Source organism: Thunnus albacares, chromosome 15, assembly GCF_914725855.1.
Source record: "Thunnus albacares chromosome 15, fThuAlb1.1, whole genome shotgun sequence".
In the NCBI taxonomy this organism is placed as follows: Eukaryota; Metazoa; Chordata; class Actinopteri; order Scombriformes; family Scombridae; genus Thunnus; species Thunnus albacares.
Window position 1 is genome coordinate 18103921 of NC_058120.1, and position 19847 is coordinate 18123767.

At 41.7% G+C, this 19847-nt stretch overlaps 1 long non-coding RNA gene across 2 annotated transcripts in view; it reads left to right on the top strand.

The window, feature by feature from the left end:
- The window catches only part of LOC122998754, a 56841-nt gene that overhangs the window by 14316 nt on the left and 22678 nt on the right, over positions 1–19847 (top strand). The window contains exon 5 of one of the 2 annotated variants that reach the window (XR_006407496.1): positions 3664–4069. The exons of the other annotated variant lie outside the window; for it this stretch is intronic. This is a non-coding gene — a long non-coding RNA (uncharacterized LOC122998754). Of the gene's footprint in view, positions 1–3663; positions 4070–19847 lie in introns of those variants that run through there. 2 annotated transcript variants of the gene reach the window in all.

Consider the following 19847-nt stretch of genomic DNA (forward strand, 5'->3'; position numbering starts at 1 on the left):
AGGTACGGTAACAGTGTAATCACTGCACTTGTTCTATATAGCATTTGTGAAGCAACTACTGTACATAGTTGCTTGACTGTTTTTTGTCCCCAGTCTGCTCTCTCCTGTGGCGGCTAAAGGCCTCACAGATACACTTTTACTCAATTCAGAGGGATGAACTAATGTTAAAACCATGTGTTGTCCCCAGAGGCTGAGTGAGTAGACACTGTGATGTATGCAGTTTTATGCATGCAGATAAACATGGGTCCGATGGCTTGTCAGAAGCCTTGGGAAGGAGCCCAGGGTGCTCTGTATTAAAACAATGTTGGTGTTGGGGCGAGGGAGACTGTGACTGGCAATGGGAAACACCTGTGCAGGGGTGAGCAGCCGGGCAGTATGTTGGAGGAGGCGTTGGGGGTTGGGGGTTAAAAGACTGTTAAAAGAGGAAGGGGAGGCAAGAGAGAGGTATAAAGCCACTACATCCTCGCCATTTGCTGCTGAGAAGTGGAGGTCTAAGGAAATTAGTTACAGTAATGTCTTGGTAGCCCCTTAAATTTCAACACACATGTGCTGGCAGTAAAGCCTTATGCCACAGGGTCACCCTGAAAGGCAGTATGTGTACAGGCATATACAGATACATTACATTATTGTAGTTGAGATCATCAGAATTATAGCTTTGCGACAGAGAGAGCGCAGTGGAAAACTGAATTCAGAAATATGAGTTCAATATTCAGCTATGTCTCCCAGCGGTATTTTTGTGCTGATACAATCTATCCTCCCAAATTTTTCTGATGTCAGAGATTTAAACAAAGGCATTCTTTTCCCATATCATAATATTTGAGTGAAGATTTGGCTCTGCACATTCATTTTTGGACTTAGCCTTTCTCTGTATGTACGGTATGGAGCTAACTACAGCCAAATAGAAAGGCTACAATGCTTTTGGCATCATCAAGCCTCTGGCAGTATTTCAGACAATCTTTTCTCTGAAGCTAAAATAGCCATTTTATCTTCTTCTTGATATGTATTTTAATTTCTTTGGTTGGCTTTCATTTCTTTAAGATATTTTGCTTTAGAAACATTTTAACCCTATAGCAGTCCCCGTAGTTTGTAAAGCTGTTTTTATGTGAAACTGAATTTAAAACCATGCACGTCTTTCATAGCAAAGTTATCATTCATTTTAAGTGTGCTGAAGGCCTTTACTTTTCAGTGATGGTCTTTAGATGTTTAGATGTTTACATATATACAGTACATTCAAAATCATCCATTTATTTATTTCTGTATTGTGACAAAAAAGGTAGAAATTCCCTTTTGCGCTGAGGGAATTCATGCAGGCACATCAGCTTTATTGGTTCTTAAATAAACCTGGCTATGAAAAAGTGTGCATACAGTATAAACATGCAAATCCCAAATGCAACAAAGAATACACAACACAGCAACATTTTTACAGCCAAACATCTTACCCCGCTATATATCCATCAGCCTCTCCTCAGCGGCCCAGCGCTCCACCCCCAAGTCAGGTTGATCATTCCATCTCCTGCTTCTCTATCCTGAGGTGCCTGCTGTCAATTTATCAGACTCTTCCTTTTAATTTCATACTTTCCACAGTGTAAGCATCCATCTCCGCTGTCTGCAGCACCGTTAGAGGGTCCAGAGCATAGCGGTGTGAAACAGACTGATGTGTAGCCCACAACTGACAGGCAGAAGCGGGTTGCAATGGAGTAATGATCTCTTGAAAAAAAGCGGTTTACTATACACACAGTTTGTAATCCTTACTGTACACTTTCTATAGTAAGAAAAAACAATGCTTCCTAGTATTTGTGGTTATTAAATGTTGATAATATTTTTCCCTTTGAATCCAAATCCAAAAGAATGCCTTAGTTTAATTTCCATAATGTGTAACGAGCTGCAGTCATTTTCACAACTTGTGCTTTAGAGACTCAGCATATTATGCTGATAAAATGCCCTGATACGACATAATACGCTTTAGTTTAGATAGATACCATGCTACTTACAAGCCAGCTGCATAAAACCCGAAAACATGTGTAAGGGAGCATAATATACAATAATTTAGCGGATATTAGAGTATCTATGGTCTGAATTGACATTTATCAGGGGTTGAATCTGGCAGTCTTACAGTATGATAATCCTGTGCATTCATATTGATAAATGAGAAACGTATTTCAGGAATCATAAGCATGCAATCAGTGGATTATATTCCTGTTAAACTCAATTGGCCTTATTGCTCCTCCTTTGATTTGACACATCCAAAATTTGAAAATGCTCAACTTTTTTACTCGACGTGACACATACAATATCATAAATTCAATCTTAATTTAGAAACTCCCAAACCCTCTCTCCATAAACCTCTCCTCATCTCCTCACCACCCTCTCATCTATCCAACTCCTTCTCTCTCTGTCTCTCTCTCTGTCTCTCTCTCTCTCTCTCTCTCTCTCTCTCTCTCTCTCTGCGTCTAACAAAATTAATTACTGTATGTTTTATTTTATGAAGGTGTCAGGATGAAATGATGAATGGCTTGTAATATCAAAAGATTAAAGACACAAAGCAATGAAGGACGCGCCTGCTTACATTGTGGTAGCGCTTACATGCAGACACATGTACACACACACACACACACACACCATGCACAAAGTCTCTGGGGCCATTGATATCTGGTTTCATATTTGATATTAACTTACTGGGGGAGCGATTATGGCCACAATGTCATTACCAGTGGTAGAGGGGCATAATAGATGTGAACTTTTCAAAAAGGTCCTTAAATTGCAGTCTGCGCCCTTCTTGATAAAATTCCATATTGATATGTACACTGGTCCCCTCATTATGGCCACAGATGAAAAAGAGCATTTCAGCATACTTTAATGAGCGCTGTACCAGTGAAGGTCATCTTAATGGGACTCAACTTGCTGTTGGGAGCCAGAGGTATATTCTAATGAGAAAGCCGCTAGACCACTCTAGTAATTCTGTAATTGCACCCATGGATGCCGTTTTATTGTTGTCTGTGCAATTGTATTGAAGTCCTTTGTTGTCATTTGCAACATTGTTTGTCCTCTCTGGTCTGGTTTGGTGGTCCAACCTATGCTCAATACACGCGTACACCCATGCAGACACTCGCACTCTCACTGCCATAATTCAAATCCACTTCACACACCATCCAGTGTTTATTGGAAGTTACAGTTTGTTCATTGCTTACTTATGGGTGGATGGACATCAGAAGCACCTAGCAAAAAGAATGAATCTTAACCCTGGTACACAGCAGCATGGCAGAGCAGGGACAGAAGGAATGTTTGTGTGCATTTGCGCATTTATTTGTCCGTGCGTGTGTTGATTTTGAGTTTGCCTCAGTGCATGTGTGTCCCGAAAAAAAAAAAATGTTATGCCCAAAGGCTGTTTCTCCAACATGTAGTGAAGTCCTATCACTCTGTATGCCAGTTTATTCCTTAGCATAAAATAAACTTTGGTATATTGCTGCTATAACATGCATTGATTTTCTTAAATATTGTCATGGCTAGTCACAATTTGTTGCCCTAAAAATTGTAAATTGAGATTCATATTTATGATCTTAAGCAAATATATTAAACCATAGATATCACAAACAGTACAGAGAAGAAGAAGTGTATCCAATCCTGAATGTCATTTTCCTCTGGTGATGTGGGTTTTTTTTTTAGAGTCCAGTCCCTGAATAACCGTCCCACTAAACCATGCTGACAAGACGAATGAACAGACAGACGGCACGTGGCGACCATCTGCAGTTGCTAGGTGGCCTTTTCCTCCATAACAACCATCACATTTGCTCTAAAGTCAGATGAGAAACAGAGCAGTGTGTACTGTACCACTCATGTTTAGACTCATAGCAGTTTTAACTCCAACGGCTAATAGTCAAGTCTCAGTTTTGTAACTGATTAAGGGCTTGAAACAGTCATAATTTCTGAGTCATTGATCTCACAGGACAGTAAACAGGTTTATTTCAATTGTTTGTAATAGAATCTTTTTTTCTTTTTTTTCTGATCAGTATTGTAAGCAGGAAGCTCCAGATGATACATATGCTGATGGTGTTATTGGTTCAAAGTCAATTCTCTGATTTAATTTTAGAAAAAAAGCAGTGATAAAAGTTTAAACTAAAGCAGGCTTTGAGATTTCTCCCTCCCCCCTTCCTCCCTGCACTATTATTCCCTCTCTGAAGGTCATGTCAGTTTAAACAGGATCCTCAAATATTTTTACCATGACTTGTATGCACATGGGAGATGCACAACAGAACCAAAGTTTAAAGGTCGTGCAGCTTTTTTTCCGTTTTTGGACACAAAAATAATGTTGAAAGTCACGAATCATCAACATTCAACTTCCCATTCAAAACAGTTAGTTTCACTTCAAGACAATGATGAACAAGATGTAACCTAAACATATAGAGTGAGAGCTGAGGGGCATATACTCTTTGGGGAATTGAAATGAGCAATTTGTTCCAATTCCATTCAAAGCACTGTGATGTTTAAAAGTGTAGATGAATTTCAATCTGTCTCCTCTGTCTTTGACTGACTGAAATAGGAGAGTGTAGAAAAGTGAACCTGCTCCATACGTTTCAGGCGGCTGTGTAAAAGTATGAGGGAGTTTTAAAGGTGATAAAAAAAGCAAGGCGGTGAATATCATCTTGTAGATAAGACAGCCACCCCGCTTTCCACAGGCTACATCCATTTTATTGCATCTGGCAGCGAATTAAGGCACGTGTGGAAAAAAAAAAGGACGATTGAAAATGAAACCCCAGGCTAAGACCGCATTCAGCCTGACTGCTTTCTTCCCTCAACACTGACATTAGACTTTGATTCTCACATGAGATCCTCTGATGATGATGATGAACCATAAAAAATGATATAGCTCAATAAAAGTACAAAAAGGCGCAAGTTCATAAAGAGGACCTGAGGGCCATGTTAGGTTTGGTCCGTGCCAATGCATTTCTTCTCCCTCTGCTGGCTTTTAGAGATGATTACCTTGGATATTTATGGATGAAACATTTTTTGATTTGAGGGAGTTAGTGTGGCTTGGATGTTTGTGTCTGCTGGGTCCTGTGAGGCTGCATATATATAACACAGTGGCTTTACTCTTGCCATCACTAAAGATCTATGACTTATTATCTGTTAAAAACTGGGATAATATAGTATAGTTGTGACCAAAAATAACACGGCAATATATTATTGGTGACAGAATTGGAAAACTGACTGATATTGACACACCGATTGAAAGGACAAATGAGACAATTGTTGGCGTCTTGGTCACCTTGAAAGTCTACATTGGATTCAGTCACACAAATGGGTCACATGCTTCTATATATCATAATGAGACCATGCCAATACATTGAGTTTTGTGTCATACATTGTGGAAAATCAACTGCTACGTGCAGCCAGTATTGGACCTCTCTTCTCCTCCCTCTCCTCATTGATCCTTTTATCCTCTCCTCCCTATTGAAAGAGCGCAGACTGGAGAAGGCAGGTTCTAGTGAGCACCGGCTCCCTCCTTTTCAGGCAGCGTGTGATGTGACTTGAGCCGTGTGATCTCTATGAGAGAAAACCCTGATGCATACAGGAAATAATCAGGGCAACACAGGCAGGGTTCAGAGGAATGCAAATATTTTCAGAGTGCTTAAAAAACAATACCACACACATGCACACCGCCAAATACAGACCCCCCCCTCCCCACCTCCCATCACCACCACCACCACCACCACACACACACACACACACACACATCATACACACGTTTAACCACAATACATACTCACACATACATCACACAACGGAGGAACAAAAAACAACAACCAGCCCCCTGACAAAACTCTCCCCAAGTGCATTTGCATAAAACATTAAGCTTAACAAAATGATTACACCTGACAAGTTGAGTTGGAGGAAGAACATCGCCGGTGGCAGCCGGTTACTTGCAGATCCTGCAATCATTCTCTCGTCAAGCAACTGTTTCATGGCCGCCTTTGTAGGCACTGTCATGCCGCTGCATCGTGATTAATCCTTCCCTTTTGTTTTTCTTTTCTCCCTTCCACCCCTCTCAGTCCCTCCCACAAATCCAATAAGTTGCCCTTAAATCAGGTTACCCTGCACCTTGCAGATAGGAGTATTGTGATGGATATGCCAAAATGCATGCCAGCCAGCATGTTTTTGTGCAAAAGCACTGTGAAATTGTACTGCTGTGATTCTGCATTATGGTGCTAAGTGTTTGTCTTGTAATGCAATTAAATGTGCATGTAAGCCGCCCCCACACTCCCCAAACTATTGTGTGCTGCATTTAATAATTTTATATACGCTCTTTTGTGCCATTGCCATTTAACCCGAGGTAAAATAGAATAATTTAGAGAAGTATTAAAAGAATAACTTTAGAGTGTTTGCCATAGAGAACACAAGCTGGATCATTTTAGAAAAAAAAGATGACAATCAAAACATTAATATCCTTCTCACTCATATAAGCCTGCTGAAAATTCCTAGCGCTGAATTCTTTGCTGAAGGATAGCTCGCAGATAAAGAAAGAGAGAGATTATTGCCTCCTTTCATTTCTGCCCCCCTGGCAGCTGTAGGTATGGTAATATGGTTTTTGAATATTTGCAAGCATAAACTTAAGAAATGAGTGCTGATAAGGAGTGACAGCAACAGAGGCAGCAGAGATCTTCAGCATGACAGGCGATGTCAAAAACCCCGGTGACGCTGTCACTGTGACAAACTTTTCAAAAGAACAATGCACACACACACCGTTATTGAAGTGAGCTGCTGCAAGCCTCTCTGACAGTGTTGTCCCAGCAGTTAAAAAATGGAAACATCACCTAATTATGCACGCCATTTTTTTTCTCTGAATACTTAAGCCTACAAACTTTCAACGTATGTCAATATACTTTGCAGAGTGCCCGGGTGCATAGGTAAAATAAAAAAAAATGTAGTCATGATTCATGCTGTGTAATAATAGATTAAATTTAGTTAAACAAAATAATTCAAATGCAATATTTAAAGTGTTAATTGAAAAGCATTTTTTAAGGGATGGACAAAAATCATTTTATTTTAACCTCAACCTACACTGCTTGTGCCCTGAAACTGACATTAACCTCCAGAAGAGCAGGTGTCTGTCTGACATGCAAGTTCTGTTACTGAGTTTTACTCTTCTTTTAATCTTAGCTGTACTTTTATTAGTAACTCAGCAGACCCTGTCACGTCTGTGAGAAGCCGTGAGGATCATTACTTTCAAAAAGAACCAGCTGGCCCATTGTTTAGGCTCTGCCAGCTGTGTCTATTTTCATAACCCATTTTCCTTTTGTTCTGCTACACCTCCCTATAAAAGTACAGAGACAGGAAGACAGAGTTGTATTTCACCATTTTCATGAACTCTTACCCTTATGATAGCCTAATGCTCAGTGCTTAGCCGTTGGTGTGTGTGCCTGCATGCATGCGTGAGTCTGCACGTGTGACAATGTGCATGTGTGAGTGACTGTGAGGAGGAAGGCAAGGTTTGTAATCACCTAATCCAAACATACACTCGGGGAATCTCATTACTGGACCTAACAGTTCCATTTGAACCTTATCTGGTTTCAATCAGCCGCCTCTCAGGCGCAGAAACTTGATTCCTTTTGTCTAGAAGTCTGTGCTATCAGGGGTCTCCTGTTTGTCTTGTCTATCACCGTCTTTTACAGCTAACGGTATTTTAAATTCTCCATCAGCAGTAAGGAGAGCGACTTCAGTGGCAGTAAAAGGCTGCTTCTCGTCAACCAGCTTGCAAGTAGCGCTAGGTGACATCAGCGGGTTTGTATGTGCAGAATGGACGGCTGCCATGGGGAACTCCCGCTAACCCCACACCCTTCCACACTAACCCCAGTTCTTCCCCAGCCACCCGCTCCCACAGCCCCCCATCCACATGCAAACGGACATTAAAACGAAACCTGACCCTGGCCCTGGAATCTGTAAGGTACTGTTTTTTTCTCCGTCATTTCTTTTTTTTTCTAAACAGGGAATCCTGCAGCTCATGTGTGTGTATGTGTGTGTGTGTGTATGTGTGTGTGTGTGTGTAGTGTTAGAGTAGTCAAGAGGGGGGTCAGACAAAGGTGAGCTGGTTGCGACGTCAGCGGCTACAAGTGAACTGTCTCAGGAATCCCCAGATTAAAAAACTCCAGAAGGTTGAGAGTCGGAGATAATCACAGGATCTGGAATTCACAATAACAAACTGGCCATATATCTACCTGTCTCCGGCCTTCCTCCCTGAGACGGCCACAGGGTCAACCAAATGGCTGCATTCCATCAACAGCTTTTTTTTTTCCTGCTGCTGGGCTCCCAATGAAGTGTCTGGAAGGATCAAATATGGCCTCTGAAGCAAAACTTTTAACTCTTCTCTATCTGTCTCCTCCTTCCTACCCACAATTTTTTCATCATCGGGCACTGAGCGTAAAAGTTAAAATGACAGTGCCACTTTGTCAAACTGTACTTTCTATTTTGAGACGGGATCGAAGGGCTCCTTCTTGTACTCATGATTAATGTAGGATTGTGAGGTAGATGCTGCTAAGACCTCAACACTACAGCATCACAACTGTGACTTAGGCTCAAGCATAGGGCTTGGGGCTGTAGTGTAGGAGCTGAGGTTAGAGGTCTAGAGCTTTGCGGCTGGGGTTAGAGCGCTTCCTCTGAGATTTAGCTTGGAGCCACAGGCTCTGCGGCTGTAGCGATTTCTGGGTTGAATTAACAGTTGAGCAGGGGAGCTGTGACTAGTGTCTGGAGGGGGCTGTTGGGGTCTGGTGGAGGGTCTAGTAGGGCAGGTATGATATACATAGCTGTGAGAGAGTCCAGGATCTAAGTCTGCCCAGACCCTTCCCCAGGGAACTGTGTTGAAGGTGGTGCTGCATTGTGATACTTGCGTGATTTATGTTCTCCACGTACTCTTCCTTACATTGCCTGACAACTTCATTAGTTATATCTGTTTGTTGTGATTATTTGCTTTAGCACAGTTACAGATACTGTATATTCCGTAGATTTTGTGTAAACCTTAGGTTGCAGCCTAGAGATTTGACTGTGTGCCTGTCTTTTCTTTAGATCTGCGCTCTGTAGAGGTTAGTCTTTGTTGTTGCCCATGTACCCGTCTAGACACTGAGGATAATTTGTCCCTTTGCTTCCTCCTCTGGTTGCTCAGTTCTCAGCAAGGGAAATTACCTTACAAAGAGGGCAAGGGTTGCTGATTGAAAGTAAGTTATTTCGTCAGTGTAAAGTGTAGTAAATAGCCTGAGGTTAGGAGAAAATAATGATATACAGTCCTGTCCAGAGGGAGATTACAGCATGAGACACAATCAGACCCTTGCAGAAAACTTTCTGAAATGCTTTCAGAGGATGTATTTCATCATGTTAGATTACTACTGTGGATAGCACCACTTCTGAATAGTTATATCATGTTCATATCTTGGTGCAGAGTCTCAGGCATTGTGCACCAACATTCCTAGAGTGTAGACTACAGGGTATATCTAAATTCAGCTATTGATTAACGCTGCAGCAAAAAAAAAAAAAAAACGAAAGCCCCTGTAAAGACATCCCCATCTACAGCAAACTGTTTAAAACCCCCCTCACTGCTGCATTCAAATTATTTGCTTTCACAGTCGAAAATCGAAGGGTTGTAAAAATTGACTTCCTGTACAGCCAGAGAGAAATAAATTTCAGCAGTATTGACAGCAGCCAAACAGAGAAGCTATTGCCCAGCATTTAATTATTGAAGACATTGATCAGCAAAGTGATTTATTTGCTGTGGTTCGGTTAAAAGGCCTAATTGAGTCACGGTATTCTGTAAAAGGCTTTTATTTGTTCATTTGGTCTGGATCAGATTGCATGATAACCTACAGTAATACCATGTGAAGCTGAAAGTATAAACACTGTTTAGTTTGAATGGATGCATTTAATGAAGTCTTTTGAGAGCAGAATTTGATTTAGGCACCATATAATAGAAGTTAAGAGACTGGAAGAGAGACAAAGTGAGTGTAAACTTCAGAAATATAATTGAGACAACTGTGGAGATGACAATCCCAATGCAAGCACATACAGTAGCTGTGCCTAAGATGAACATATATCAAGGTATATCCTCCTCTTCAATAGTTCAGCATGCATACACCTACAAGGCCATGCAGAGTCAGATATTCCAAGAAAACCACTCTCCTCTGTCCACCAAAACCTCAGTGATGACAGTCCAGCAAATTTGGCAGTCCATTTCATACAGAGGGGGACCTCCAGGACTACCACTATTGAGTTGCAGTTTTCCACCTCCCCCTTTAATCATTTGCTCTTCTCATGCTCTCCTCAATTAACAGGGAGTCTGATCAATCAGACATTTGTGCTACAATGTACTGTCCTTGGTCCTCCTGTGGGAGCTGAAGTAATCTGACTGTTTCAGGGTTTTGCTTCGTTCATCTGCACTCACTGTTTCCAACTCTTGTTTGACACAAACTATGGGAGACCATGCAAATTGTGTTGATTTGAACCCTTTTTTATTGATGTTGATGTTGTAATTCTTCTAGCAGTATGTGTGACTTTATGGTTGATCAATTGTGATGCACCAAACAGTGTAATTAATACACCCACAGGGAGTCTAAGACATCTGTATCTTTGCTAAAAGTATTCTTGCACTGCTCTCGTAGTATCCTTTTTCTATCCAATATGCCAACAAAGAAAATCTTAAGAAATGTGCACAGTGCCAAAAAGATACTTCTTTTCAGTTTTCCATTTGTAGTTGGAGCACCTTTTTCTGCAGATGTTTGGGGACTAAAAAGAGTGGTGTTAGGCAAACTGCACCTTCTTTCTCCTGCTTCTCTGCCCATACTAAACCTTTGGCTCACATCAGCAGCATATATTGGAAGGAGAGAGGAGGAGCAGGCAGCAGGATGTTTTCATCAGAATATGTCTCTTAACTCCACAGCCAGTGAGCGGTCTAATGATCTCACTTTAGACGGAGATGGGAATGTCGGGATTAATGGCATTCCAAGAGGAAAGGCTGGGGCTCCAGGTTGTGTCCCCGGCACAGTTTGAGACTGGAGGGAAGAGTCAGACAGCAGGACTGGAAGAAATTATGAGATAAAGAGCGAGGGGAGTGAAAAAAAGGAGAGAGAATTGAAAGAGAGGGAGAGAGGTGAAAGAGGGGTGGTGTCAGAGAAAGACACCACGGGAAGAAAAACGAAAAGTGGGTTGTTCATTTTCTGGATAGATAGATCAGATGGAATGGAACCATGCGTCAGAATGAAGGCAGCTGTGCTTTTGGCAAGGACTTTCTTGGCACATGAGCACATGAGCGCACACATGTTCCTCATCCTTCTACACAATACACATGTGCAGTTACACACGCACCCTGCACACATGGAGGTAGGGATCCTCATGGACAGGTGAGGGTTAGCTTTAGTATTAGCCCAGTGCTGCAGGCCTGCATGAGCTCAGGCACTGATTTCTCCTTCATTCTTCCTCTCCGGGGCTTTAGCCAAGGGAGCAGTGTTTAGCAGGGCCTCAAGGCATGGAGCCATCTAAGCAGCACTAAGTCTTGGAACTGCTTCAGATTACCTGCTGTGTTCTTTGCCAGAGAGTGCTGTGTCTGTGTGAGGTTGTGTGCGATCATGTGTTAGTGCATCTGCTGTATGTTTACTGCAGGTTTGCTACAATTGATGTCATTATCAGATTACTTACAACTGCACATGGATGCTGCACATCATGTACTTTATGGGTTTCCATTACATTTAGTAGAGCTATATTTTAGTTTAGAGATGAAGCTCATATATTAGCATTAAGTGCAGGTTATATCATAAGTATATATCACATATATGCTTATTAAACAGACAGTTCATCCAAATTACAATTAAAAAAAACATTTTTTTCAATTGCCTCTAGTAGCATGCAGATGTTTCTGGAAAGACACTTTGCTTTTACAATTTTAAATATAATTTTTCCAATGCTGTGAGCACTACAAACTAAATTTTCTTGACTGTATTGAGGTTTTGGAAAAAAGATTGATATCTCAAAACCTGGGTGAATAAAAGCTAAATTATCTGCATGGCTGAATACCAGTAGAGTTTTTGTAATATGGCCCTTTAAATAAAAAGCGTATAAAGAATTGTCCTGAAATGGAAAATGATGCACAAGAACTGGCTTTGTGTTATCTTTTATAAAACACAGGGATTTGTGCATAGTGTTGCAGAGAGCAAAGCACAGTCAGCCAGTGCTGGAACAAAAATAAACTGTTATCCTTGGAAGTGTCTTTATTGTACTCAGTCACACACACATTTATCATGAGGTTATAAATCTTTGTGAGTGAAGGTTGTTAATGACTCTGAGAGACAGTGGTGGAAGTGCTCTGTCTCCTCCGTTAGACGGGTTGTGATTCTAGTTGCAGAAGACAGAACTGTGGCTGGGATAGTACTTTACCTGGCCCAGGACTCCCCTGGGCTCGCTATAGTGGAGCACTCTGCAGACTGGGGGCCCTGGCCTCATGCTGGGCCTGTCTGCATCCAGCAGTTTATGGAGACACAGCATATAAACTGACACTGACAGTTTGATGTAGCTGCTTCTTGTACCATCCTGTTTGAGAGTACGGCCATGTCTGTCTTTATTTGTTTGTCTAACTCTTTCTCTGTGCCTCGCACTCACTTTCTATTTCTGTGTCCAGTCTTTTTAAAAGAAGTTCTTTAGAGATTGGGGGAAGCTGGCTGTGCACCTTTAGGCTCTGTGGTGTGTTTCCTGGGTCTGCAGGATTTCAGTCAGGAAACACTCTAAACAGTGGTGGGCAGAAATATCAAGGCGTGGTGAAGTTGTTTAATATTTCCTTTCCTCTGTAGATATGGACATGAGGGAAATATCCATCTCATGGGATCCTGACCCCATAGGAACTATCTATATTCCACGCTGGAACTCAAACAATGACGTTTGGACAGGGGCAGGGGGGCTATTTGTAGTGTCAGGTCACTTCCAAGGCATCAGCCCCAACCTTTCAGGGCCTCAGACTTCAGTCCATTTTTAGTGGTGAGTGCAGTGAAAATAAGCATCACCAGCAGTTTGTCTTTTTACAGCCTTGCATCATTTCCTGCCTCCCCCTCGCTTTTGATCATACTCTCTCCCATTCGGCCCAAACACACACTCATACGCAAACAAACTTGCACCATCCTCCGACTCCTCTGTCTTTCCTCTGTCCTTCCAGACCTAATGAGTCTTTCAGCTGAGCGATGATAGACTTGTATTTATTCTCCAGGCTGATAATTTTGGGGAGTGTATCTCCACGCTCAGTGCCTGGGGCCCATGCCAGGGACAGATCAGCCCCAGCCGCAGGCAGTGAGAGGAATGGTGAAATTGTTTTTAGGCATCCACCTCCTATCTGGCCAATTTTTCTTTACAGTAAATATATACACTATACATAAATATTACTGTACTTCACTCTCCTGCAGGCATGTTCACTGCTTGAATTTTTTCCAAAACAATTTACCCTCAACGTGTAGTTAGCACATGTGCATGCACACACACACACATACACACACATACACACACACACACACACACACACACACACACACACACACACACACACACGGCTAATCCTGTCAGCTTACAACCCACTGATGATGGACAAACTCCAAGCAAAAGCCAGAGGCTAGCACTTCCTACCTCCTAACTCAGTAAACAAAAACAAAAATGATAAGATCATATAAATGTTTCCGGCTGTCATGGAGTCAGGTTCAAGTGCCCGAGCAGTTGTTTGCTTTTGCATATAAACTTCAAAGTTATCAGCAAGTGGCTGTACAGTATGTTGTGGTGAGAGACCCACAGCATAATGGAAAGCGCCAGGCACAGGAGACGGAGCAGCACTGTGAGATAAATCTAACATGCCACACATGAGCTCATTAATTCAACATTTCAGTCCATGTGGATGAGACAGGGAGGGCCTATCCAAACACAGTCCCTCCGCAGCAGGGCTCTGAGCACTCTGAAGCACTCTCTATTTACTGTAGGCCTGTGTTTGGGCTTGTGCCATATAACACTTTGACCCAGTGAGAGGAGATTGTTGAGACTTGTATCCAAGAAGGGAAACAGTGAGCTATTGTAAGTCTCAGCACAGCAGGGTTTGTTTTTGGTGGGCTTTATCATTTTCTCAACTTACTGACACGTGTGATTGGTAGTCTCTCTAAATCTTTATGCTGTTTTCCTGTATGACCTTCCTCCATTATTTAACTTGATACATCATAAGTGAATACATACTTTTTTTTGTCCATTGATAAAATTTGATATGTAATACAACACCAACAAAAATGTAAATCATCCATCTTTAGAGAAAAATTAAGATGAACTACACCAAGCTTTGTTTGTTAAACTTACAATATCCCATAGAGTACTTTGTTTATTTTTCAGCTGTAGCATCTGGCAGAAAACTTTTTTTTTACTGCATGGAAAAATGTGTGAAGTACCTTTTCAGTAATTTCAAAGAAAACCTATCCCATCCCAGTGCACCCCCGAGCTGCCGTCTTTTGCACACACGCCCATACCTCTGACTCAATACTCTAGATTCCACCATAGCTCCCAAACATCCCCTTGGTGTTGACATTAGATCCACAGGATCAGTGTCTCCCCGGGGCAGATGGTCGTTGGGGAGGGGTAGCATGGCTCCCTGGATGCCTGGATTTGTGCTGGAACATGCAGGACGAATCAGAGCACCTGTGATTGTTTGGACATAGCTCTGCACATCACATGATCTGTCTGAGGCAGGACATGAAGTAGAGGGGGGGGGCGCAGCAAGGGCACATAGATGTCCAGAACTCATCCTGGCAGATCAACACCTCCTCTGACTGTCCAACCCCTTGTCGACCCAGGAAAAGACTAATCTCTGGATGACATCATCTACCATATTTGATTTGTTAATTTCTTTCTCCTCTTTCATTAATTTATTGTATATAATTAATTTTCAGTGCTCAGAAAATCTCTTCTGTATGCATGTCCATCTTTTTATTATTTTACCACTGGAAAAAACATTTGTTTTGAATTGAGTTATTCATAAATTAAATTAATCATAAATTGTTTAGTTTTTTTCTCAAAGGAGACTGGGGCTTCAGTTCATAGAAGGTGAACAGGCGCAACGTCATAGCCCAGACATCTTTGTAATGGTTTCATACGTCCATAGGACAAGCTTCAGGTCACAAGGCTTGATGATATCAGCCTCGCTACTCTTCCATAAGAGTGATACCATATGCTGTAGCTGGTGTTTAGGTCTGGGAAATATTATTTTGAAGCGAGGGCTCGTGTATGCTCCAAAGTAGCACCATACTGTCTCAAAAAAGGAGCATAATGTGGAACAGAAGTGCAGCGTTGCGCTATTGTCCAGTGCATTAACCCCAATCAGCATATGGCCAGTATCCTGGAGAGAGTGAAAAGGATGAGAAAGAGAAGAAGAGAAAACAGTGGGGTGAACACATCTCTTTTTTTCCCCAAAATTTCTCACTTTAGAATAATAAGTACTTGAAGGAGTCAAACCTTTTGTCCAACTTACTTCTCTGACTCTACTTTTTTGTGTTTCCTGTACATTTCCTGACTTTTGTCACCACACTTAAATCATTACTTGTATTCAAGGCATCTGTTCTACTGGAGGGGATCCACACAGGGGGTGTTTTCTGAGGTGTAAAAAATTTTTATAATAAGTAAAAATAATAATATAATAATAAGTCCTGTGTATGTGTGTGTGCTGCTGTTCTAAAAATCAAAATCTACCACAATAAAAAAAAACACATAAAAATAATTTTTAAAAAAACATATAAAATGATTCATGTATGGTTCATTCATGTTAAGTTCAGAAATTCATTTGGAAAATTTTAATTTTATTAGATCCCTGTAGCCACTCAAAGCCTTTAAAGTCATCCTGTCCAGTAGATGTAATGGGTAGTTGTCATCTGCATCGTTCATCCCAACTGTCACAGAGTATGACAAGGAAATGACCTCTGAAAGTGCAAATACTGTCACTCCACTGTCATAAATGCCCCTGTATAGCACGAAGCAGCATGCATATTTATGATATTGCATAAACACTGCCCTTACGTCACACCAGCAGGCATGTGTGTACCTCACCATGCCACTCATCTCCCACCCTCAAGAGCCCCGATGGCACAGAGCACCAAATGAAGAGACGTCAAAGAGAATGCCAGCCTTTGTCAAACTCTACATGTGAATTCCATCAAGGCACAAACCAGAAAGAATACTCATTAATCTGCCCATGGGGGAATTATTCCCAAACACTCGACGATAGGAGTGTGGCCATTTCATCCTGTTTTGATTTTAAGGCTTCTGATGGGATCTAAAGTGCATGTTGAGGCAGTGGGGCCTGCTGCTGTGAGGTATCAGTCATACTAACCTGTCAAAGGTGAGGAACTTTTGTAAACTCTGATGATTAGTGGATGATGAGTCCAGACATGTCACTGACTGACAGCTTCACCGCCCTGCCAAAGCCTTAATCCAGGAGGAATGGCGGGAGGCGAGGCTGGGGTATTAATCTTGTGAGCGTTAGTCTTATGGCAACACAAAACACCATTCAATGTCTTTGCAAAAGCATTTTAGGTAATTACATTTTTAATTTAAGCATAAGCTACAATAATAAACATCATTATAATATCCAGTGTGGGACTGTTGCTCTTTTACTTTCATATTCCTGCCAATGAGGTGGAGTTCTTAATAATCAGGGATAGTCTAGGATAAGCCTAAACAATTGGCCACAACTGGTGTGAAATCCTTTTTGGTCCCCTGTGAGGTGCTCTGACCACTCCACCACACCTCAGCCCGTCTTTCCTCTCCGCGGGGTTCCCTTGCGACACCACCGGCTTCCCTTGGCAAAGCAGCCAGACTTCCTGTATTTCTCAGCCATGAGACATTGCGTACGTGCAGTTGTTGGCAGGGAAAATACCCAGTTAAAAAAAAATCTGCCATAAATTTAAACAGACATCTAGCTGTTAATGGGTTTATTGGTCATTTTTGTTTCCCTCTTGGCTACTGTAGTCAGTCTGACTTTACATTCTGTCTATCAATTGGAAACGCTAAAGAAAAGTGCTTTTGAAGTAAACTGCTTTAAGCACGTGCAGAAGAAAATGTACGTTTTTTATGGTGTCTTACACACTCATGCATGCACGCACACACACGCACACACACCAGAGTTCAACAAAAGCATAAGTGGCACAGGAGTGATTAAAGCTAGTTTTATGAAAGCGAATGCTCTCTGACCTACGCCCTTCCTAAACGCTGCTATCCTACCTTGAACGCTGGGTGAAACTCATTCAACCCCTTCCCACAGGTCAGTTAATAACGGAGACATTTGTGAAAGATGCTTCCCGAAAATTAATGTATTGAAAAATGTGTTTCCTCTCTCCCTCGCATTTCACATAACCTCTGCTGCTCACTTGTTAAGGGCGCTCTCAGAGCAGACAAAGCTTGAACAACAGAACAGACTCGAATGAGGATCCACCTGTACTGTTGGTAATGAAAAGACAGTCTGGTCAGACAGTCTCGTGACGAGGAGACAGCCCTGCCAACATCCGATGCAGCTGGCTGAAGATTCTCAAGGTCCACACTGAGAAAGTGAAGCCCGGTGAGCAGATAGTGTCAGATATTTAATACTTTGTTCCCTCTCAAAATCTGTTAAAGTAAACCATAAACTCAATCCCTGTAGACAACTGTGTGGGTCAATTTGTCGGCCGGCTTTCGCACGCCACAGTGTCAGTTATGTTGCAAGAGCAGAAAACGCAGCCGATAATATATTTCAAAACATATTCCCGATGTAACTAACACAGCCACACAGAACTCATTGTACCAAATCCTTCAAAGAGATGTCATAGCAGATGGATATTTATCCTTGTAGGTGTGAGTTGATTGACAGGTGCTTTGGAATGTTGCGTGAAGCTGTTTCACAGTTCAGTGTCAAGGTTATGGTGCATCACACAAATCCGCGCTAATCGTAGCCCCTAGTAAGCTCCACCTGACAGTGAGAAACTCCACTGACGATGAATTGTTGACATGTTTTCCAAAACCAGCATGCCCAGCACATTATTTTCCCTTAAGCCTATTCACAGTAATGGGGAGTGCTGAAAGGATTTTGATTGTCTGCTAAAGTATTTAATGCACAGCAAATATTTTAGACACTGCTCATGGTGCAGAAACAATACATACAGTTTCCAGCATTCTTGGTTAATCAAGCAGAACAAAACAAACCAAGCCAGTGGGAAGAAAGGAGAAAAAAAAAAATTGGCCTTTTGGTGTGTGTGGGTGACCTGATTCTGAGGGAATTGCTGCGATTATTTTACTTTCTCAGAATTTTCATTTAGAAAAGCACACTGTGACTGCTAAGTATATGAATATTCATCTTATTCCATCAGGATTGTAATAAGTGAATGATAAGATCACAATAGGAGTCTTTCTTCAATGAAATTTAACAGCATTACTCTGCAATGAACTGTATGCCTCTGCCCTGCGGTGTTTAAAAGGATTACTGGAAAAATACAATATCTTCTTTGTCAGCACTTAAGGTCTATATAGCCGTGCCTCAGGATATCCTTTTCCCGAAAGGAAGGATTGCCCAATTTTATTATTTTTTTTCAACTCTCACGCTGCTCATCACATTAACACCTCAGCTACACTCCAAAGCAAAGACTCTCTCATAATGGGATTAGTCAGAGCAAAGTTGCTATTTTCTAATGTAGTGTAAAGTGCTAAAACCTCGCTTTCCTTGAAGACATGATAAACATTGACGTTTTGTCTTTTTTGAGCATGTGTAATTAGATTAAAAAGAATGTAAAAAGACACATTCTGCTTTTTTATTATTATACACTCTTCTCTGACACAGTTGTTTATTTCAGCAAGATTGTATGTGTTCCGCACTATGAGGACTGGCCTCCTGTATCGTCTGACACCCGAGGCCTTTATACACACCCATCCTCCCTGTCCCCTTCCAGATGTTCCCTTTTGACTTCCTCTCCATCTGCCATTCTCTCTTTCTCTGACAAAATCAATAGCAAGTCCATTTGCCATATCATACAGTAGCGTCTCCGCAAACTCCGGATGGTAATGATGCGATGATAACCCAGGGGTGTGGTGCACAAGGGAGAATTTTAGACTGATCAATACAGCTGGTGTACAGTATGACAAGGTTTCTATAAGGATGCGCCATCCTTTTGCTACTTGCTACCTACAATATTAGTGTGACAAAAGACAAGTGTATGAATTGTAATAGTTTTGATTGTTCCACTAAAAGGAAATTTTGTGGTGTTGGTATTGGTACTATATGTAAGATATTAAGCTATTCTAATGATGATCTCTGTCCATCCTCATTAGCTGGTTATGGGTCATTTTATGGGTCACAGAGTTGAATTTTCTCTCTGTCCCTGGACAGTAGTAGTGATACAGGCCACCATGACATCATTCCATTAATGTGCTCCTCAGCCAAGGAGAGCCAGAAAGTGGCCCTTCCTTGGGGGAGATTTCAGTGAGGGTCTTTTGCATTATGAACTGCTCTGGCAAACCCCTCTTAAAGCCAGCCTTCTGCTTCCTAAACATGGATTTAATACCCTCATTAATGATATATGACAAGGGAGATCAATGCAGACTGCGAGTTAGAGCCCTGGATCAGTGTGTTTGTGTGTGTGTGCAAGCATCTGAATCCATCCTTGAGTATATACACGTGTATTTTTGTGTATGTGTGTGTGCATCACTCCATGCGCTGTCTTTAATGGGTACATGCTGTTGAACATCATAGAGAGTTGACTGCCTCTGGATACATTACACCTCATGATAGAGAGGCTGGGAATACCAGGCAGGGATGCCTTCAGAGGTCATAGCAGCTAATTCCACACAGA